We start from the raw sequence: 24,299 nt of genomic DNA, 5'->3' as shown, positions 1-24,299 counted from the left end.
ATAAGCCATATAAAAATTATCCAGTAAATAGCAATTTACATAAAACAAATGGCATTAAATGAAAGATCATGATTTTAGAAAAAAGTGAAAAAAAAGCATCGGATTTGGAGTTATTATGAGGTATAAATACTAACTACAAATTTTAATTCTGAATTAAAAAGAGAAAATGAGTCACACATGTATTGTTCTTCATCGCAGTTGGCGCAGACTTTTGTTTGAGTAACTTAAAGTGTTTAAGTAAATTTGATACCATGCTTAACCGCAAATCCTCTAGTAGTGTAATGGTAATGGAAGCTTCCTCCATACCTGAGGTCTAGGTTCGAGTTTGCTCGCCAAACTCTGGGCCTTTTTAATTTCTTTTATTAAAATTTAAGTACAAAATAATTGTAACTTGCATCCCTACCACATGCATACATTTGGTGCAGTGGTAGTGTTGCTTGAACTTAAGCCTGTGGTCTGGAGTTCGAGTGTTGGCTCCATCAAATTGTTTTGCGAGCCAAGATTTTTTTTTCCCAGGGCCGGACGGCGCGCCTAGATTGTTTTCTCACCTTGTGATACCTTTTTTCTTTTTTCTTTTTGTATTCTCACATTGTGCTATGACAATAATTCAAAATTTATTAATTGCGACGGATTTGCTATAATGTCACAGGTTTTAGGCTCATTCATGACGAAATCAATTAACTGTCACTATGTTATGGGCTTTGTATCCATAGTTGTAGATTCGTGACGATATCTGAAAGCGTTACGAAAATTTCGTCAAAAATCATCACAGATTTTATAAAATGAGTATGTAGAGTAGATGTGATTTACTTGTATACATGCATTTAGATGTGAAATGTTTAATTGAATAATTGTTGAAAGTTAAAAAATATGATTCTATAGCTATAGATAAAATTGTTTGAAAATATATGTGTCCTCGATATGATTATAAGAAAGAATTGACAATGTCAACATTTTTTCTCTCTCTCATCCCCGAGAGAAAAATATATAGCACATACATAGAGAGATACGAAGAGAAAGAATGTTGTCCATATATGGAGAATTCCTATAAGCACCGGTTAACAGAAAAAGCGTTGGTGCAATGTATCGTACTATTATTCATAGTGCATATTTTTTACTCCAAAAAGTTTATTTAGTACTGATTAAACTGATGCTATCACCTGATAAACCGATGGTACAATATTTCAGCTGCAGAACTTGTCAGAAAGGGCCAACGGCTAGTTCAAGCTATTAGCAATCGGTTAAACCAATAACTAGGCATAGGTTAAACCGATACTTACGTAGAAATGCTCCCAAAGGTTATAAACGGCTACTTCAAATTTGTGGGTTATATATATGGCATCTCCCGGCCATTTTGTAATTGCTGGAGTTCCTAGAAGTCTCATACACAGCAAAGAATGACTCCAAGCCATCCAAGAGTTTAGTTATCAAATCTTTAATCCTCAGCACATATTTGAGAGTGTTAGAGTAGGTTAACTCTTAAGTGAGTGAGTGAGCAAGGTGTTGCTGCCTTGTGAGTGGTTCTAGACTGAACCAACAAGTGTATCTCGGTGCGCCGGTCTCTTGGTGCATTGGTGGCTCACCGGCACGTCAACGACCCTCCGGCTTGGTAAGGAGCGGCATTGACAACCATTGTGCGGGGGACGTGGAGACCCCATCCTTCGTGGTGAAGCTCCTTAGTGGAAGGTGCTATCAAGGTGACCGTGGTGACTTGATAAGCCACGGTGGTGAGTCGAGAAGAGTCCCGAGACTTGGTAGCAGAGAAATAACATTCTTAATTGAGTGCTTCAACAATATGGATGTAGGGGCGACTTAGTGTCAAATCGAACCACGGGATAAATCCTCGTGTCGAGATTTTATTTTTTCTCATCCCTCCTTTATTTTCATAGAGTAGAATCTTGATATGATTGACTATATGTTGCATAACTCTTTTGGGACGAGGGTTTCACACTAGTTGAACCGTAGTTGCACATCTAGATAGCATGCAATAGTTTAATTTGTTGTGCAAATTAGTTGGAACCATAGATTAAAGTTTCAAGTTGTCTAATTAACCCCCTCCCTCTCTTAGGCTAGAGCACCCGATCACGCGGTCAAAGGCCTCATTAGATTCTTTAGGATTCTTAACACATGGTTTCTAGAGTTGGTTTTGCAAACTGACTTTATTTAATAGTCCTAATTAGTAGCGGTCAAAGTGCCTAGCATAAAGCGTGAACCAAACAGGGCCATTGACGCGCACATTTTTGGAACTGCCGCTCACACTCTATTCGCTGCAATCAGCCAATAGTATTATTCTCTCATACCAAATCAGTACCAACCACCAGCTACCAACCAGTCAGCAGTATTTTTCTCTCACAATAAATCAGCATCAGCTACCAGCCACAGCTAGCCGAATCAGAGTGTCACTGTGGAATCCGCGCGCACGCCAAACGCTTGCGTGACAGGTGGTCCCGCTCTCCGCCGCTGGCAGGTGGTACCCACCTTGCAGCGGCACGGTGGCAAATTCGAAATAACATATATATGGAGCAGCCGTGCGCGGCAGCAGCCTCTTGGCCTTCCAAGGCAGCTCAATAACTGCTCGCCCACTCGCCTGCTTCGCCGCCTCCGCTTCCCAAACCACGCACGCCGCCCAGCACGCGCGGCTTCCTCTCTCCAGCTGCCACTTCGTCTTCCTCTTCTTCGTGTTCATCTGCCAGACTGCCACCAGTTCGACCACCTTCATCATCAACAACAGGAGTGATCGAGCGCGCATCATTCTTCGATCGTTCGCCGCGGTCATGTCGTCCTCTTCGTCGCCGGCGGCGGCGCCGCTATCGCCGCGGGAGCACGTGGAGAGGATCCGGCGCGAGCGCTACTTCATCGAGCGCGGCGAGCGGAACCCGCTGGCGGAGGACATGCACCAGGCAGTGAACTACCTCAGCCAGGAGCTCTACTCCAAGGACATCCACTTCCTCATGGAGCTCGTGAAGGTCAGCAGATCTTGTTTCTTGGCGTCTTTGCCCTTCTTTAATTTAATACTGCGAATTGGGAAAAAAACAAAAAAGTAAGTACACCTTAGATAATCAATGAAATAATTTAATTACTAGAGACTTGAAGTATATTCATGGTTCAATCGTATTGTAACAACTTTACAAATGGTGCAGAATGCTGAAGATAATGATTATCCATCTGGAGCTACTCCAGCTTTGGAGTTTGTAATTACATCCAAAGACATCACCTGTAGTGGAGCTACTGCCACCCTCCTGGTGTTCAACAATGAGAATGGCTTTACTCAAGCAAACATTGAATCCATCTGCAGGATTGGGAAATCTACAAAAAGGGGTAACCGGAGCAGTGGTTATATCGGGGAGAAAGGTACATCCATATGTTATTTTTGGCAGAAACTTTTAAACTTAAACCTTTCAGTTTGTTGTTTTCTCAGTCACTCATTGCTATTGTAGAAACTTAGAAGACCTACTTTGTTAGTTTTAAGAATGGCTCTACAATTTGTGATGCAGGCATTGGCTTTAAAAGTGTGTTTCTAGTATCCCGCAATCCTCACATATTTAGCAACGGGTATCAAATTAAATTCAGCGAAGATCCGTGCACAGAATGTGGTATTGGGTATATTGTTCCCAAGTGGGTTGAAGAAAATCCAAGTAATTCGGACATTGCCAAAATATACGGCAGCTTGAAAAATCTTCCAACCACAACTTTTATATTACCTCTGAAATGTGATAAAATAGATGTTGTGAAGAAGGAGCTATCAAACACACATCCTGAAGTACTATTGTTTCTTTCAAAGATTAGGGAAATTTCTGTCAGGGAGGTTAATGATGATCTGAACGATACTAGTCTGAGTCAAATTTCTATATCAAGTGAAGCTGATGCTTTGACGAGGACGGATATTGGTGCAGAGTCATATACTCTTCACCTATCAGCTGATGAGGACAAGACTGTTGAGCAACATTGAAGCTACTACATCTGGAAGCAACATTTCCCTGTGAAACCAGAATGCTATGTGCAGAAGAGAGAAGGGATAGATCAGTGGGTTATCATGCTAGCATTCCCGCATGGCCAGAGGTTGAGCAAGGGGGTGGGATCACCTGGTGTTTATGCATTCTTGCCAACTGAAATGGCAACAAACTTCCCTTTCATTATCCAGGCTGACTTTTTGCTGTCATCATCCCGAGAGTCTATTCTTCTTGACAGCCGGTGGAACCGAGGAATACTAGAAAGTGTACCTTCAGCTTTTATAAATGCTTTCCTGGCACTAGTGAAATTAACAGAAAGTGCACCAGTATTTGCGCTCCCACCTGTATTCAAGTTTTTGCCACTTAATCACTCTTCCATAGAGCTGATGGATTCTGTCAGATTGTCCATAAGAAAGAAGCTGATTGATGTGGATATAGTCCCACGCGAGACCTGTTCTTCAGTCAAATCATTTGGTAAGCCTACAGAGGTTTACCGGCTAAACTCTGCATTCTGGAGCATCATAAACAGAGCACTGAAGTTAGGAGTGGATGTTCCAAACATTTCATCCCATGGCACTAATATTCTGAACTCCTACTTTGACAGTGAAGCATATGATGATGTGTTGGGATTTCTTGGAATTGGTTTTGTTGATTCTGAATGGAATGGCAGGTGCATTCAAGGATCAGATCTTGTGAAACTTCTGCCTGAAGATATTTATTTTGATCTTCTCATTTTTGTTGCTCAGAACTGGAATGATAAGTTTGTTGGCACAAAAATGGTGCATATACCACTTGTAAAGTGTGTTGGTGGGGGTGGTGTCAAGACTTATAGGAGTGTGTATGAAGCCACAACATCAGATAAGAGGCTTTGCATGCTATCTGATGAGGAATGTGCACCATTGATAATTAACTGGAACAATGATTATTTCTCAACAGTCTCTCGAACACTATTTATGCCGCTATCTACTCAGAAAGCACTGGGTCTATTCAGTAAGAAAACAACTGTAATGGAATGGCTTGAGAAGTATGTAGCAGTGAAGACCCTGACCCTACATGAGTATGCTCTTATGGTTGTGAAAGCTTTGCTTGAGAAAAGCTTGGTTCTTGCTTTTACTCGATTTATTTATCACTTGCATTCACAGAAGTTAATGCCGGAATGGAGTGTGAAACATGTGTGCAACTTAATACCCCTAGTCAATAATTGTGGGCATGTTGTTGTCACAAGAAGCATAGTTCTTGTTCCATCAAAAGTGAGTAAGTGGGCTGCATTATTGGGAGAAAATCCATGGAGACCACAAAATTATGTTGAACTTGGAGATGATTACCTCTGTTTTGGAGATTCTTCTGGGGATCAGCCGGAGCATATATGTGAAGATCAGTTTCTATCATTTATCAAGGTATATTTACAAGCCACTGATATGCCGTTTCTGATTCCTCCAGATGCTAGTTTTCCTGCTGCGTCCTCCTCCTTAATGGCACAGAATGCACTTCTCCTTCTGGAGTGGATTGAGAATTTAAGGTCAAGGGGTGTAGGGTTACCTATAAAATTCATAAGTTGCATCATGCATGGGAATTGGCTCATGACATCTGTTGGTTACCGTTCACCAGCAGACTCATTCATGCCAAATGCAGAATGGGGTTGTTTGTTTCAGGCAAAACTTGCCTTTGTTGATGTGCCAATGATTGATCAAGAGTACTACAGGGGCCAAATTGTTGATTTCAAGGAAGTACTGGGAACACTAGGTGTAAAGTTTGAATTTTCTCAAGCAATGTCATACATTGGCAACCGTTTTATGTCAATTGTAACAAGCACTCCGACAGGTGACATGGTGCTCTTACTGCTCCGTTTCATCAGATTCCTTAAGAAGGAACACATGTCAACTGATCATCTCATTAAGACCATTAGAGGAGGGGATTGGCTCAAGACCTGTTCTGGCTATAGATCCCCTGCCGGATCTGTTCTTTTCAGTTCAGAATGGACAATACCGTCTGAAATCAGCTGTTTACCTTTTGTCGATATCGACTTCTATGGCCATGAAATCGGTGAATGCAAGTCAGAGCTTCAGCATCTAGGTGTTCATGTCACATTCAAACAAAATTACCATATCATTGTTGATAATATCAACCTTCCAACAGGTCCAGTTAGTTCTGGAGCAGCTGTTCTATTATTGAAATGTATTAGATATGCTGACTCATGCAAGAAATTGGTGAGGGGCCTGAAGAAGCGCCAATGGTTGAAGACTAATGCTGGGTTTAGAGCTCCCTGGGAGACATTTCTGCTAGAACCCGAGTGGAAATGCCTTATTAAATTTGCCGATGTTGTTCCACTGATTGATTTGACTTTCTATGGTAATGAAATCCTGACATATCGGGATGAACTGATGAAGATTGGTGTCATTGGTAGTCTGGAACAGGCGAGCAATAACATAATTTATTATCTGAAACAACTCTTGTCAACATCTTCCTTTACAAAGGAAATCAGGCTTGCTCTGCTCTCCTGCTACCAGGATCTGAGTGATGAGAACAAGACATTCCCAGCCAATATTCTCAAGTTTATGCGAACAGAGAAGTGGCTGCATACTACACAAGGTTTCAGGCCTCCAAACAAATGTGTGCTCTTTGATTCCTCGTGGGGACCAATAATGGCAGTTGCGATCCTACCATTCATTGATGACAGTGACTCAAGCAGTGGAACAGGGAAGGAAATATATAAATATAAGAAAGAGCTCAAGGCTTTGGGTGCTACTGTAGATTTCAACCAGGGAGCAGACTTTGTCTTGTCATGCCTATCTACTGTGGAAGGACCTCAGATGCCTAATAACACCAATGATGTTAGCCCTTGTATTGGACTGCATATCAGTAATGACTCCGGGAACACTAGTGAGAGCACCAAAGAGAATGTAGTAGCTTTGAACGCTGCTGAAAGCCCGCCTTTACTAGCGAGCACAACTCTTTTATGTTTGTTAAAATTCATGCAAAGAAGTGCCAATCCACAAAGTTTTGCTCCACAAATTAGAAAGATGCAGATGAAGTCAAATCTTGGATATAGGTATGCAGATCAATGTATCTTGTATGACTCGGCATGGTCTTCATATCTCCGCAGAGAAGATGGTCCTTTTATCGATGAAGCATTCTATGGCCCCGAGATATTATCGTACAGGACAGAGTTCAGACTGATTGGAGTAGTTGTTGATGTTGGCTATGGATGCTCTCTGTTGGCGCAAGACTTGAAGCACTTCTCGAGAGTGGATACCATAACAAGGATATACAAATACTTGTCAGTTTTTAAATGGGAACCAAGAAATAAACGTGATACCTGGATATGGATACCCAATGTAGGAAACAGGGGCCAATGGGTGCGCCCTGCAGATTGTACTCTTCATGACAGGAACGGTCTGTTTAGCACTCATTTCTCAGTCTTGGATAAGTACTATGAAAAGGATTTGCTTGGGTTCTTCTCCACTGTTCTTGGTGTCAGGCACTGCCCTAGAGTACCAGATCACTGCATTCTGTGGCGCTCGTGGGAGTGCACATGTTTCGAGCTAACGCCTGCTAGCTGTTCATTTTTCTGGGAGTTCATTGGAAACCGTTGGAATGCGACCACAGCAAAGCTCCTTTCAGGGTCTCTCACAAGGGTTCCTATTCTTTCTGGTGGCAGATCATCCTGCGGGAGGTAGAAGATGTCTTTGTTCCAGATGATCTCCTCCTGAAACATTTATTTGATTTGTTTTTGTTTAGTCAGAGTGAGCCAGAAGATCGGTGTATACCGCATTTATCCTTCCCCTTCCTGTTCTACTGCTCTATTATTGAGCAGACCACATCTGCCATCGCCTCTCTCAACACCTCTCCACCGAGCTGCGCTTTTCATCACCACCCACGTCAAAGCTCGCCATCACCGTCTGGTTCCCCGACAGTCCGCCTTTCCTCCTGAATCCAACTCAATGCTGTCATCTCAATAGTCCACGGCCAGGTTCATTCATCTGCAGATGTGATCTGCAGATGGCTGATCCCGACGGCCAGAGGTTGGATCTCTCCGACTCTGAGCCACCAACGTGAGTGTTTGACCCAATCTGAGCTCTTCCTCCAGAATCATCACAACCTTCGCCAATAATCATGGCGGAGTTTGCCATAGGGGCGCTGGGCACACTCATCCCCAAGCTTGTCAAGCTACTGAAAGAGGAGTACGACCTGACGAAGAGTGTGAAGGGAGGAATCAGGTTCCTGAAGGCCTAGCTTGAGAGCATGCAGGCTGCCTTCGAGAAGGTGTCCGGTGTACCGGCAGATGAGCTTGATGAGAACACGAGACTTTGGGCCAGGGATGTCCGGGAGCTGTCCTACGACATCGAGGACAGTATTGACAGCTACCTTGTGCGTGTAGAGAGCAAGAAAGCAGGAAAACTGCATAACATCAAAGTGTTGGTCGAGAGAACCCTCAACTCGCTGTATAATATCAGAAGACGTCACAATATGGCCGCCAAGGTAAGGGACTTTGAGTCCCTTGTCAAGGAGGCAAAGGAAAGGTACGATAGGAACAAAGTTGATTGTATTGTTGCTAGTCGTACCACCGAGTATGTAGATCCACGCCTAGAAGCTATGTACAAAAAGATGACCGACCTTGTTGGTATCGATGAGCCGAAGAGTGAAATAAGACACATGTTGGAACTGGAGTCCACGGAAAGCCTCAAGAGCGTCTCTGTTGTTGGAGATGGGGGATTAAGCAAGACAATTGTAGTAAAAGCTGTGTATGATGATACACTCACAGTGGGATTTTAATGTCGTGCCTTCGTTTCGGTGGGCCAGAATCCTGACGTGAATAAAGTTCTCAAAGATGTTCTACTTGAGCTTGACAAGGAGTTGTTCAGGAACATTCACAGTTTAACAAGGGATGTAAAACAGCTTATCGACTTACTCCAGGAATTCCTTGGCAACAAGAGGTATGAGTCACCCACCCAATGCACTCTATTCGGCTGGCTTGTTAGCCAACTAGCCAGCAGTGCTTTTCTTTCGTACCAAATCAGAATCAGCCACCAGCCACCAGCCAATAGTACTTTTCTCTCACAACAAATTAGGACAGGCCACCAGCCACAGGCAGCCGAATAGAGTGTTGTATACTGAGATGTGAATGTTTCACTTGCATCGGTTATCGAGTATGTAGATTTGTATGCTCTAAAATTAATATATTCTTTCTGTGGTTGATATATAGATTTGTTCTCTTTTGCTCTTTGTATTTTTTTGTGAACATGCAGCAGCACTAAATGGCATGTCTTCGTTTCGGTGGGCCAGAATCCTGACGTGAAGAAAGTTCTCAAAGACGTTCTACTTGAGCTTGACAAGGAGAAGTTCAGGGACATTCACAGCTTAACAAGGGATGTAAAACAGCTTATCGACTTACTCCTGGAATTCCTCGGCAACAAGAGGTATGAGTCACCCACCCAATGCACTCTGTTCGGCTGGCTTGTTAGCTAACTAGCCAGCAATGCTTTTCTTTCGCATCAAATCAGCAATAGCCACCAGCCAGCCAACAGTACTTTTTTCTCACAACAAAACAGCACAAGCCACCAGCCAGCCAACAGTACTTTTCTCTCGCAACAAAACAACACAAGCCACCAGCCACAGCCAGCCAAATAGAGTATTGTATACTGTGATGTGAATGTTTCACTTGCATCGGTTATCGAGTATGTAGATTTGTATGCTCTAAAATTAATATATTCTTTCTGTGGTTGATGTATGGATTTTTTTCTCTTTTGCTCTTTGTATTTTTTTTGTGAACATGCAGCAGCACTAAATGATGGTAAAGAAATTTGTCACTGTAGCATCTCTTAATGATTGGCAGGCCGGCAGGGTTTGTATTTGTTCGTTATGTTTCTTGATTGTATTCTGTATTCAATTAGTGTCGACTATTATATCCTTCATTGAGATTTTAAGTCTAATATTTTTTTAAAGATAAATACTTCAAAATTTCTAAATAATTTTATCTGTTACTAAATTTTTTAACACTGGAAAACCCTCGTTTTACCACTTTTTTCATTGTTACATACCAAACATTCTTACTGCTCCTTTATGGGGACAGTTAGAGGATATGGGATAGACAATGTTTCCAAACAATTAATTTGGCTATTATTCTGGTACAACTCTTATTTTTTAAGGTGCCAAATAAGCTGGTGTTGTTTTCCATCTAGAGTCATCTCTGTTTTATCACTACTACAGAATAGGCCTTTGTTCCAGGCCATTTGTCACGGTTGCCTTTGGCCCTGGGACAATAGGTGGCTTTTGTTCCGGGTCCAAAGGCTAGCCGGGCCAGCGGGGGGACAGGGGCCTTTTGTCCTGGTTGGAGGTACCAACCCGGACAAAAGGTCCCCCTTTTGTCCCGGTTGGTGGCTCCACCCGGGACAAAAGGCCCAACCCTTTTATCCCTGTTGGTAACACCAACCGGGACAAAAGGGTACCAACCCGGACAAAAGGCCCCTCTACGTGTTAGTTCAAAAGAGAGTTATTCTTTACTGAGTCACATGTACTACTTAGGTGAGTTGGCAAGGAAGCCATACGCTAGGCAATAGGTCTTGGGTTCGAATCCCGCAGGGCGTAAAGATTTTTAGCGCGAGGGACATTTTGTCCCGGTTCTACCACCCGGGGCTTTTGTCCCGGCGGCCGAATCCCGGTTCCAAAACCGGGACAAATAGCCCTTTGGAACTGGGACAAATGGCCCGATCTGTAGTAGTGTATTATCCAAGACAATTATTTTACACAAGGATATTCTATATATAGTGTAAAAATATTCTGTATAATCAAACGTTTGATGAGTTAACTGACAAGAATTTGAAGAGCTGAAATTTAGTGGTATATCGTTCACGAGAATTTTTACAATAATTGAAAAAATAAGAGCCATCCATCTGACAGAATCGTACCATGGTAAAGGTATGAAGTACCTAAAAATATCTAGACTAAAGTACCTGGTGGTATAAAAATATGAGACCAAATACCAAAAAAATTGTCTGAATACTAATTTAATTTAATTTTTGCAAATACCTTACATTGATCAATGGCCAGAAAAAATTCAAGGTAAAAATACCTGAAAGTATCCAATTGGTACTTTATAATCATTGTAAAAAAGCTCATCGTTGGCTGTCCTTACAATGGTTAGTTTATTGGCTTCTACGGAGAATTGGCTCGAGTGTACAGCTATTTTCAAGTGTCCTCCATATATCATTTACGAAAATAAAAGGCCAGGCTCAGCCTTCATGTACTGCAACAATACATAAATAAATCACTCCTTAATTATATCCTTCAACTGCCATTAATTGATCGGTGAATTTTCTCAGTTGGTAGTACTTAATGGGTGTGAACATGGGATGGTATATTGAGGGATGCAAGTAGAAGGCCAGTAGGGTGGTGGTTGTGAGCACGGGGCAGCTCATGCTGTGAGGCCATGGGGAATTTCCTAGAGGTGGTGGTGGATAGCGGGGTGGAGGAGCACGTGCAACCTATAATCCAACAAATAAGATGTACAGGACGGATCCCAACGAAGAACAATATTAATACCTTCATGGTATAATCCAAAACCAGTTAATGAGATTCGTCAACTGAAAAATTCAAAAATGTCCACAAATAAGTAGGGGATATTGTGATATGAAATTATTTACCTGCATAAACATCCATGCTGCCTTCTTTAAATCTTGTCTGGTGCAAATTAAATCTGCAGTGACATAATTAATATGTGCCTCTTCTATAAACATTGCCGGACAAGACATGATAATTGTTTGTAACTTTGAAATTTTTCATATCGCAAAAATCTAGTTTATAAAGATGCTCTTAATGTCTATACTTTTTCATCTGTCATGCAATATGTGTTTTCTGGACAGGTACTTTACCGTAATTGATGACGTATATATGGGATACACAATCTTGGCAAATAATCAAAATGGCTCTTGTTGATAATAATTGTGGAAGTAGATTAATCACAACTACTCGTAATCTTGAAGTTGCCAAAGAAGCTGGCGTTGTTTACAACCTAAGGCCACTTTCTTCTTTTTATTCAAGGGAATTGTTGTTCACGAGGATACTCCATAGTGGAATAATTTTTTTGGATAATCTGCAGGATGATAGTTAACTGATAAAATTCTGAAGAAATGTGGTGGTATACCTTTGGCTACCATTACCAAGGGAGCAATGGCTCGAAGTGTACAGTTCTATAAGTCTCAGCCGCCAAAGTAATAGTCAGGTGGACACTACTATGAAGATATTGTCTTTGAGCTACTATGATATGCCTTCTCATTTACGGACATGCTTATTATATCTAAGCATATTTCCAGAAGATTATTATGTTATCAAGAAAGAGACTTTGATATGAATGTGGATAGCTGAAGGTTTTGTCCATGGGCAACAAGGAGTTAGGTTATTTGAGGTTGGAGAGATACTTCAATGCACTCATTAACAGAAGCATGATCCAACAATGGGGTTACATGGACTATGCATCTGGTGGTTGCCGTCTCCATGATATGGTGCTCGAACTAATCCGTTCTTGGTCCTGTGAAGTAAACTTTGTTACAATACTGGACAATGAGCATGGCACATCAGCACATACAAATATCCGTAGGTTATCCCATCAGAGTACAAGAATAGAGTGCAAGCCTGAGCCTGCAGTTGATATAAAAAAGATGAGGTCCTTTGTTTCCCTTCCATGTACTATTTCTGAGATGGTATCATTTTCGTGCTTTCAAGTTTTACGTGTATTAGCCTTGGAAGATTGTGACGCCCAGAACAATCATATAAAACATTTGGAAGCACTAATCCAATTGAGATACCTCATGTTATATGGCATGAAATTTTCTGAGCGCCCAGAAGGAATAGGAGATCTAAAGTTTTTACAGACACTTGACTTGGGAGAAACAAAAATTAGAAAATTGCTGAGGGACCGAAACCGGCGACCAGAGGGGGGTGAATGGGAGCCGATCAAAATTTCTTCCGAAATCGATCCGTCGGCCTATATCCCAAAATCACCGCAAGCCCTTGAACCTAGGATATGAGAGAGTAGCTATGGACTAGCTATCTCCTATTGAAAAGCCCTAGGTAGCTGCGCGGAAGCAAAAGAGCCAACACGATGCAAATCGCAGAACTGAACTGCAGAGACCGGTCAGACCGGTTTCACAGACCGGTCAGACCGGTCGGGCTGGAGATTCAAAAATCCAGACCGGTCAGACCGGTTTCAGAGACCATTAATTCTCAGAGGAATTCACCTATACAACAGCTAGAGCCATCCGCCCATCATCCACCCACTAGATTGAAGAGAATAGCTATAATCTAAACTCTCTTTGCGTTGGAGTCCTTGGCCCTAACCTAGAGCAGGGGCAGGGAGAAGGAAAAACACAGAGAAAACAAAAGACTCAAGAGACTCCCCCAGCCACGGGCTGGTGGGGGTATTTATACCCGGCTGCTACAGCCAGACCGGTCAGACCAGTTGGGTCAGCAGCACCCTGCTGTACAGCCTCGATCGACGGCGGAGCTTCTTTCTTCGACTCGAAGTCTTTGCTGCGATGCCGCCACATCGACGAAGATCCGGTCCGCGGTTTTGGAGGGTCCGCGAAACTCGGGTAGGTGGCCGGTTTTGAGAAAACCGCCAAAACCTCACGCGCGGGAAGATTCCCGCCTCCACGCCGTGGCCCTAGACGCCATTCCCGCCTCGGCTTTCTGACGGCCCTAGACGCCGCCCGACACCCGTCACCTCCTCGCCCGCAACGAGGCCCTAGACGCCGTCGACGCCCGTCGCCTCTGTCAGTCCCGAGACCGATGCCCGTGCCTCCACGACTTGGCGTCTTCAACCGCCGTCCGCCTCTTTGGTTTTGTGGCGCAAACCAAGAAACCCGCCTTCCGTCGCCGCTTGTGCCCTCGATCCAGGAGTGGAACCCACAGCTGCCGCCCGGTCCGAGCTCTGGTCCCGGCTGCCCTTCACCGCCGTCCACCTCACGGTCCATCGGCCACAGCACCTCCACGGCAGCTCCCCGTCGACACTCGACGCCCGTGTACCTGCAATCCAAAGACCAGGCGCACGATCACACCGCACGGTTGACAATTCACTCATCACAGGCAGGATAGAGTACTCACATTCCTCAATTGCCATCAACAATCAACAAGCTGACACAACTATTGTGCCTTTGTGGTCGTTGTAGCATGGATGCAGGCGGGGCCGTCATTGAGAAGCTGACATCACTTCAGTAGCTGCGCATGAGGGTAGATTTTGTTAGCGAATCAAGAGGCAAAACGAAGATGATCAACCAAGAACACAGACCACGACACGCAGATTTTTACGTGGAAAACCCTTCAATGCGAAGGGAAAAACTACGGGCACCAGCCAGTCACAATTTCACTATATCTGGAGTGTTTACAGGAACGCCACGCTTGCGGCGGCGGCGGCTTACAAGACGATGAATAATAAATCCGAAACCCTAATCGCTCCGCTCCGGCCCAAGGCTCCGGCGATGGGCCTCCGCTACACTCCCAACCTGGCCACCTCACACTACTAGAAAAATGCCTTAAGGCACCGGTTGCAGGTGCCCTTTGGTACCGGTTTTTTGAACCGGTACCCCGAAAGTGGTACCAAAGGCTTGAGCCTTTAGTACCGGGTAAATTAACCGGTACCTAAGGCCTTCAAAATTCACGAAAAATATTCTCTTTGGCTGGGATTTGAACTCGCGACCTCTAGCCTTGCGCGTTGCTCCTTTACCATCTCAGCTACACAGTTCTTCTGATTGAGAAGGAGATGCTTTCCTTTTGAACACCAACCGGTACCTAAGGCTCCTAAGGTACTAGTTGGTAACACCAACCGGTACCTAAGGCTCGTCTAAAGGTACCGGTTGGTGGTACCACCCGGTACTAATATAAAAGTTACCACCAGGTACCTATGGAGAGCCTTAGGTACCGGTTGATAATACCAACCGGTACCTAAGGCTCATTTAAAGATTTCATCCATAGGTACCTGTTCATCTCTATACCAGTACTACTGGTAGACCTAAGACTTGTTTTCGAGTAGTGTCAAACTGGATTTGGATCACAACTCAATAGATTTGGGGAAACTTGAATCAGGATACATGCTGTTTTGTGAGGGGCTGGGTAACTTGAGGGAACTGAGGGTGCTCAAGGTTGAATTCAAAGGGCTGGATTGCGGGAAGGTAGTTTTAGGGGACTCACTACGTAATAGTTTGTGCAAGCTGCAGTACCTTGAAGTTCAAGATCTTTCGTGGCGATCCATTAAGGTGGAGAAGGTGTCCAGATGGAATGCTCCAGGTGCAGTCCTCTCTCGACACATCCGAGTTCTGTTATTAGCTGACTACAGATTCCCCATTCTGCCGACGTGCATTGACATTGACTCCTCTCTTGTTCCAAAACTCTCGGATTTGTCTATGCCTGTCAATTTTCTAGTTCTCAGGACATGAGAATCATTGGGAAGTTTCCAGAGCTCTGCCGCCTCACAGTGCACACATCGTCGAGGACGAAGTTGTTAGTTGTGTATGGAGGTGATGGATACTTTCGCAGGCTGAAGTCATTTGAATTGAAATGGAGTTTTCTTGTCATGTTTACAGGGCGCAAACTTGGTGCTCCTGTTATGCCAATCCTTGAAAATCTCGAATTCAGTCTCTGTGACAGCCTTTTGAAGGATTTATGCGTTCTTTATTGTCAGAGTATATCATGGTTACTATCAATTATTGGATGGAACTACCTTCCTTCATTGAAGACTGTAGAGTACAGCACAGCTGATAGTGGTCCTGGAGGAGAGATTTACCGGTGCATAGGCTACCCGCAGCGGCTACTGGTCGCCTTCCGCTATCCCGTCCTCCAGGACGAGGATAGCTGAAAATGCCCCGCAGTGGCATACACTAAAGGGTACGTTAAAATAGCGCAAGCCCGCCGGTCCTCCAAATACAGCGAATTGGCGTTCGTCTGCTATTGCACGCGTGGCGCGGGTCCCGCACATCCACGGCCTTTGCGCGCCATCCGAACCGCCGGCCTTGCTCCGGCGCACGCCACTCCGCCGACCTCCGCGCCCGCCGCGTCCCTACTCATCCGCCACGCTGGTCGCAGCTTCTCCTCCACCTCGTGGATCCGCCGCCACCGTGAGCTCCGCTGAACGCCGCACGCCTCTGCCGCCTCGCCCCCGTGCCTCCTTCCCTTGCTCCGCCGCCGCCCGGATCCGGCCGCCGCCATTGGAGCTCAGCACCCCTGTGGTCCGGACGGAGGGAGAGAGAGACCGGGGCGGCGCAGACGGCCCGCGGCCATGGCCTCCACACTGGGGAGCTCGAGTCCGGCGCAGATCTGGCCTCCGTGCGCACCGGCGGCTCTGGTCCACCGCGCGGCCACCAGTCCCGTACCTCTATGCATCTTCGTGCGCCCTAACGGCCCTACCGCCGTCCCCGCAGCCAGCATGGCTCGGTCCCTTCGCCGCCGGCCTCGTGCGCCGTGACCCGCGCAGCTTGGCTCCTCCCTGCCGGCCCTGCATCCCTCAGTCCCGGCTCCTACGCTGCCAGCCAGTCGAGGCCTCCGCGCGGCGGGCGTGGAGCCATTGGGGCAGCCGAGGAGCAGGGGAGGGAGGGAGGGAGGGAGGAGGGAGGAGGTGGGAGGCGTGGAGAGGGAGGACGAGAGAGAGCAGGGGGCAGAGGGGAAAAGAAAAGGAGAGAAGAAAAGAGAGAAAAAGAAAAAGATATGGGGAAGAAGAAAAAAGAAATGTGTTTGATGAAATGAGATGGTAGCTGAAGATGATTGAATAAAATATATGGTAGTTAGTATAGAGGTAGATTTTGAGTATGGACGGGTGCGGAAGAACTGGATATAGATGAGAGAATCTCGCTGACCAAGATGAAATATTCCGTTTAGAGGTTGGATTTAGAGTACCACGAGTGCGGATAGCCTCAACCAGGGGACAAGTGCAGAGAAAGGTGCATATCCATCACTGTTAATTTGGTGTTCTGTTATATTTTCTTACTTTAACAAAAGGAATGATGTGATACAGTGAATTGTACTTTTTTAACTTTCACAAAGAAGTATTTAATTGGCTATTATAACCTATTTTATTATTACAAATAAAAATATATATAGAAGCCTTTTTTTACAATTACATTTAGGGTGTAGTAGAGCTATAGCTAGGTACAGAATTTGGTACCACCTGAACTTCCCACCAACTGTAAAAGAACATTTTATCAGTACCACCTGAAATTATTATAAACTTTGGTTGAGTTATGTCCTGGGAGTTGAGTTAACTGAACAAAGTCAACTATAAACCATGAACGGCAGTGGTGGTTCCATAATTTTATTATTATTCTCTCTATCATGGTTTCTACATGGGAAACTGTTATTGTTTTAGCAGGTGTAAACCTTCCGTACTTCCGAATGTAATTGTTATAGCATCTCATCAGGCCCTTCGCTGGAACTTGAAAAACATCGTAAAAATTTGGACTGAGATCCTGAAAACAATATGAATCAAAACCCACATTATTGTTCATGAATACTGGAGTTAAATCCGCCAAGATTGTTCATGTGCTAATACTAATTCCTTATTCTCTCAGGAGGTCTCTCATGGAGTTAAACCCACAGTATGGATGTTCAGGAAGACCAGTGTTCGTTTTGATTTTACAAAATTGGCTTCACCGGAGAAAGTCACCGCTCACATCTACTGTTTATATGCTACACCATCGGAGGTTTCGCGAGTGGATGCGGCGCTGAGGCGCGCAGTCCACGTCCATCCCAATAATGTCATCCTTGCTCTAAAAAAAAATAATGTCATCCTTGAAATGGAAAGGTTTGGTGAAGAAGAAATGATGCATCGTTTACAGGAGAAAAAGAGGTGAATGGCCATCTTGTTAACAGTTTTGTTCGAATAATACATACTACTCATCATGGCGGCCTTGTTGATTATGGTCACAATACAACTTAATTCCATCCCTCTACCAATTTCAGTCGACGGATCATGATGCCACAACACAAAACAAGGAGGATATTTGCCACCACAGAAATCAATCACGGACGGAGAAGATCTCTGATAAATACACTCTTGATGAGCAAATACTTCCTGCAACACGCAGGTATGTTTTGTTTGTAGTACAAAGCCTGTGAATCGCCCGCGCAGTAGCCGAGCTAGTTTGCAGTAACTGTATTTTGCATGCGCAAGTAATAAATTTTCAGTGCATCATATCAAGAGAAATTTTACAATGATTGAAAAAAATAGGAGCCGTCCATCTGATAAATGATAACCCACCAGCACATCATCCTCTGAGATTGATTATATGTTAGATTAATTAGGCCTATGGTGTAATAAAATCTAATTAATCAGTTAAATACCAAGGGCTATTTCAATGCTAATAGTGATATGTGTAAATGAGAGCATTATAGATAAAGGATGAATGTTGCATGCATGCATTAGTGCTGGTAGCTGTGGAGTCATTTGGTGCATGCAACATTAATGCACAGGTGTGTTGAGTGCCAATATATTTGTTGGGCTCCGTTGCACAGGTGAAAGGACATGCATGCAGCGTTTTGTCTAATGGCTTTCTATCTCCCTGCGTGACAATAAAATGGGTGTGTTGTGTGCCAAGATATGCTTGAACGTTGAGTAATTGCTGCATTCTTGTTGCACCTTCATCCCAGCATACACATATATACGCATACACATACGAGGTAATAGCTTCTCCACTATTATGTTGCGTTCCTGCTACCCCGTTCAAGTCCTTATGTGCACAAGAACTGGAAGAGTCGGCCTCCAAAATATGTTGTCCATGAGATCGCCTGCTCAAGTGAAGGCAGGCAAGCACGATTTTGGGGAGTGTCCGCAAGTGGCATGACTATTCGCTTCATCCTCTCCTTCCTGGTGGTGAGGTGATCGTCTTCTTCCCGGTGTCTCTGGTGATCGGCATTGCTTTCCTTCTGCATTGCATCGAGCGTGATGACTATACCAACAAGCACTATGTTGACTAGTGCATCCGGCTCTGCCGCTGGGTACATTTTTCTTATGATAATCAATATCATCTATATGTTCATCATGTTTAGATCACATGTTCACATATATGATGTCACAAATATGTTGTTTATCTTTTTTGGATTAAATTACTACTAAAATTGCCAAAATTTCTAACAATCCAAAAATGTGATAGGCATTTTTCGGTTATCGGCTTTGCACAAATGTTGAAACTGAATGCTTTTGAAGGGTGCTCTTTACAAGAGGTGACGTCAGAGGTGTGTTCTATGGTTGACTGCTATGCACTGCTATTTCATTGTCAAACCTAGACCGCTTGGACCACATATTGCTGAGGATGAGCAGTGGTTCATAGATACAGATACTACGTTCAATGGGGCAATGAACAGCATGCTAGGGGACTCCATAGTGGATACATACGTGCCGACGACCAGTGGTAAAGAGATGTGGGATGCACTAGAGGCCAAATATGGAGCTTCTAACGCTGGTAGCGAGTTGTACATCATGGAACAGTTTCATGACTACAGAATGGTTGAGGACCGTTCTGTAGTAGAACAAGCTCATGATATATAAACACTGGTGAAAGAACTCGAGAATTTTGGTTGTGTGCTGCTGGAATAGTTAGTGGCGGGCTGCATCATTGCCAAGCTACCACAAACTTTGACTGATTTTGCTACTTGTCTAAAACATAAGAGACAAGAGTTTGGTATTGCTGATCTCATTGCCTCTTTGAACGTTGAAGAGAAAGCGAGAGCTAAAGATTTCCGTGGCAAGAAAGTTGTTGAGGCAAATTCTAGTGCCCATGTGGTATAGAAAGGTCCTCAAAATTCCCACAAGAAGAAATTCAAGCAAGTGCTCAAATAAAAGAACACCACTCCTTTTAAGAAGAAGAAGAAGAAGAAGAAGAAGAAGAAGAAGAAGAAGAAGAAGAAGAAGAAGAAGAAGAAGAAGAAGAAGAAGAATCAGTAGAACAAAGGAAAGCGCAAGTGCTATACTTGTGGTGTCGAGGGACACTATGCCATAGAATGCAAGAACAGCATGTATAGGCCCAAGAAATCTACAAACATGATTGAGGCTGATGAAGGAACATCGAGGTATGGCAATTTATTGCCTACAGTTCTTTTAGCTTGTCATACACCTGATTAGTGGATTGATACTGCCGCCAATATTCATATGTGTGCTGATATTTCTTTGTTTTCTTCTTATCAGGTCAGGAGGACTTCCTCCTTGTTAATGGAGAATGGAGCGCGTGCGGCTGTTCATGGTGTTTGGTTGATCTGAAACTTACTTCGGGAAAGATCGTACAACTGAAGAACATGCAACATGTCCCGTCAATAGGGAAGAATTTAGTTAGTGGTTCCTTGATGTGTTAATATGGCTATAAACTTGTGTTTGAGTCCAATAAATGTATTCTGTCTAAGTATGGAACTTTTATTGATAAAGGCTATGAGAGCGGAGACTTGTTCTGCTTGTCTTTATTAGATGCTTATTTTAATTCTGTGCCATGACACTAAGATAAATATTTGGCATTCGTGTTTATGTCAAATAAATTTTGGTTCTATAACACACTTAGCTTGTATGAATTTAATTCCAAATTTGATTTGGTCAAAGGTTCTAAATGCCATGTATGTGTGCAATCAAAACAACCTCGCAAGCCTTACAAGGTTGATGCGTCGAGAAAATTGGCACCATTAGAACTAATTCATTCCGATTTTGTGTGAAATGAATGGCGAGTTGACCAAAGGTGGCAAAGATATTTCATGACACTTTTAGATGATTGCACTAGATTTTGCTATGTGTACTTGTTAAAATCAAAAGATGAAGCCTTACATTATTTCTTATATTATTTTAAGGTCTATAAAGTCGAGGTTGAAAATCAACTTGAGAGAAATATAGAAAATATTAGGTCGGATCGCGGTGGAGAGTATTTCTCAAATGAGTTCAATTTGTTTTGTGAAGAACATGGCATTGTTCATGAGAGGACACCACCCTATTGACACAGAATCGCATCGAGCACACTCGGATGCGCTAGAACGTGTGAACAGTTGTCAAAACGATCAACACCGACGAAGCTCTAGGTGGACCAGTCTGACCAGTTGCGCCGACCGGTCTGACCGGTGCGTGCAGGGCTTCGCATAGACCTAGAACAACAAGCTCGTGAGGGACCCATCAGAGCTCGTTGATGCTAGAGTTGCTCTAAGATCAGCAGGCCACTCATAATGCCTTGAAACACCGTTGAGACTTGATTGTTTGTGATTCAATTGGGAATAACCTCAATCGGCCTTAGCCTTCATATATGTAGGCTCAGAAAGACGTACCTCTTTACAAGTTGATTTACAAAAGGAATTCTATCTCTAAATCTAAACCTACTCGGATTACAGGCTCAGACCAGTCTGACCGGTCGGCCCAACCGCTCAGACCGGTCGGCCTCGGTGCATGCCAATTTTGGCTGTCAGCATATGTCCCCCTACTTTTTCATGAGTTTTGCAAGCCAAAAAGCAAGCATCAAAATCTAGCCTATTTTACATGTATTACATAGAATGCACATGCCCAAAAAATAATGCTAAGGGCGATATTAATATGTCGCCCATATTTATCTTTATGCATCTTGCCATACGCTGTGGTAGTATTTCTTCAAGTATCTCCTATTGATTGCCCAAGGTAGACGATCTCCTTGCAGCGTCGTTATCATATAAGAATTCCTGAAGATAATTTTGATAATCTTATATGGACCCTCCCAACTTGGCAACCATTTACCAAACTTATTACTCTTCATCCCAAGAGGCAAAATAGTCTTCCAAACTAGATCTCCAACCTGAAAATATTTACTTTTTACCTTTTTGTTGCAAGCTCTGGCTACTCGAAGCTTGTCCTTCTCAATCTCCTTTGAAGCCTTCAACCGCTTATTGGTTACATGTAACATCCCAAAAATCCACCAAAATAATTCACGCGATAAAATGGTTTAAAAAGTTTTTCGTCGTTGAGCTCGGAACTTTTCCGCCCGATCTCCCGATCCCCGAAAGACCCGACATCCGAATCCACCACCCTGTTCGCCCTTGACCCGCGCACGCACCCGACCGAGCACGCATAATCGGCACTGCGCATGGCCGACCGCGTGCTGTGGATCCGGCGCGAATCTCTCTCCCTCTCTCTTCTTTCTCTCTCTCCCCTCTTTTTCTTTTTCTTTTTCTCTCCCATTTTATTTTTCCTTTTCTTCTTTTCTTTTCCTCTCTCCTCCCTCCTCCTCCCTCTCTGCTCCCGAGCGCCGCCCGACCCGGCCTCCCCCTCCTGCTCGGCTCACCTCCGCGCGCCCCCGAACGCCCGCTCGCCCCGGTCCACACCTCGCCACCGGCCGCCTTCCGCTCACCCCCTCCCATGCACGCCTCCCTTCCCTCTGAACGCGCCCCCACTGCACCTGAGCCGCGCCCTACCCTCGCCACCGGTCACCCACGCACCGCCGCGTCCCTGCCTCCCGTTCACCCCGCACACCCTCCCAGGCCCCGCCGCGCCGCGCCGAGCCACCCCCCGAGCCGTGCGCCCGCACGCACGCGCTCGCCGCGTCAAGCCGTGCCATGCCACGGCCACCTGTCCCATGCCACGTCGTGGCCATCGGCCCGCGCACGCTGCGACGCTCGCGCACCAGCACCGCCTGGCCACGCCGCGACACACACACCGCCCCGCCCGCGCGCACACCACCGCCGTTGACGGCCGCACAGCGCCGCCTGCACCCGGTCGCCGCCTGCCCGACGCATCACATCCCACCTCGCCGCACGCGCCATCGCCCTGCGCACGTACAGCGCCGGCGACCTTGGCACAGCGCCGCATGCGCCAGTCGCCCGAGGCGTCGCGTCACCGGCGCTCGCTTCGCCGACCGCACCACCGCCGCCGTTGACGCCACGCCAGTGCCTCATAGTGCTGAGCCGCCCCCCGCCCCCGCCATTAAAGCCGGCCGCGGAGTCCGTCAGGCCGCCACCGCTGCACCCTCGCCTCCACCGCCTTGGCCGCCTATAAAAAGGGCCGCATAGCACCCCCAAGCTCGACAGCCACCCCCTCAACCTCCACCGCCGCCCCCCTGACCTCCTAGCGCCGCCACTCACCATTGCTGCCGCTCCCGAACGCCAGCCACCATGGAGCTCCCCTCCCCGCAACATCACGGCCCGAGCCAAGGTAGGCTTTGGGATCCCCGAGATCCCCTCCTCATTTTCCCCCGGGACCGGCCCGCCGACGAGCTCCGTGGCGTCGCCCCACACTCGCCACCGCCTGCTGCCACCCGCCGCCGTAGAACCACCCCTACGGGCCACCATTTTCTCAAATCGAGGGGGGGATCGACCTCCCACATCGCCCTCCCCTTTTCCCCCTCTTCCTGGCCGCTCCCGAACCCCAGAGCCGCCGCCCGGGCGCCGCCGGCGAGCGCCGTCCCCCTCCCCTGTTTTCCAGCACGAGGGAAGGGGGAAGACAGGGCATTTTGCTCATAACCACCTCCCTTCTATTATATTTATTAAAGAATCACTCCACCTTTTGGCTTTTATGCAAAAACATCCCTACACTGTATGATATTCACAAACAGACCCCTCCACTATGCAACATACTTATAAATAAGCCCTGACCCTTTTTAGAATAACCCAAAGAATTTCTAAAATACAAACCAAGCCCCTGCCTTCTTAAATTTAATTACAAATAGGCCCCTGGACCCTGATTTAACCCCTAACCCTTTATGTAACCTATCATTTCATGCACCAAATGAACTCTGATCAACCCGAAACTCTACCACGCCTCTCATAACCTAGTTTCGACCATGCCATTGGGAAACCGCTTGAATATATTACTCCATACTCCATATCTTATGTGTTCCCGATTCGAGCTCAACGATAGATCTTTATTTTCTGTGTATTGATTGTGTGCTTGTTTGTGTGCGCTGTAGACCACAGAGTGAATGAAGGAGAGCCCGTCGACGAGCAGTACTGTGAGCAGATGAACGAGGACTCGTTCCGCGACCCCGAGCCCGAAGGACAGGACATCCCAGAAGGCTTTGAAGACGGCAAGTTCAATCCCGCCCTTTGATGCATGTTTCAGTCCTAGTTTTTATAAACATAACCTATTGGCCTGTTTTATAAAATTGCATATGTTCTGACTGCATGAAAACACGGTTGGATAGCCACCCCTTGATTTGCTATAACCATTCCTTGACCACCTAGATTAATATCTGATTTTGCTAGGACGTTAATCGCCATTAGAATGCTTAGGGCTTCACACATAATGCTATTTGTTTTATAAAAGAAAATGTGTGAGTATGTGGGAAGGGATAAAAGTGGTGTTTTTGAAAAGTGAGTTTAGACAGGATGGATGGCATTTCCGCGAGATTTGCCATTTGGTGTGCTCGTGCCTGTATGGCAAGG

General features: G+C 45.3%; 1 pseudogene; it reads left to right on the top strand.

Annotated features, from left to right (window-relative positions):
• The first annotated feature begins 2,704 nt into the window (after positions 1 to 2,704).
• On the top strand, positions 2,705 to 7,641 carry LOC120645637 (annotated as a pseudogene).
• The last annotated feature ends 16,658 nt before the right edge of the window (positions 7,642 to 24,299 follow it).

This window comes from Panicum virgatum, chromosome 8K (assembly GCF_016808335.1).
Source record: "Panicum virgatum strain AP13 chromosome 8K, P.virgatum_v5, whole genome shotgun sequence".
NCBI lineage: Eukaryota > Viridiplantae > Streptophyta > Magnoliopsida > Poales > Poaceae > Panicum > Panicum virgatum.
This window is presented reverse-complemented; position numbering and strand designations above follow the sequence as displayed.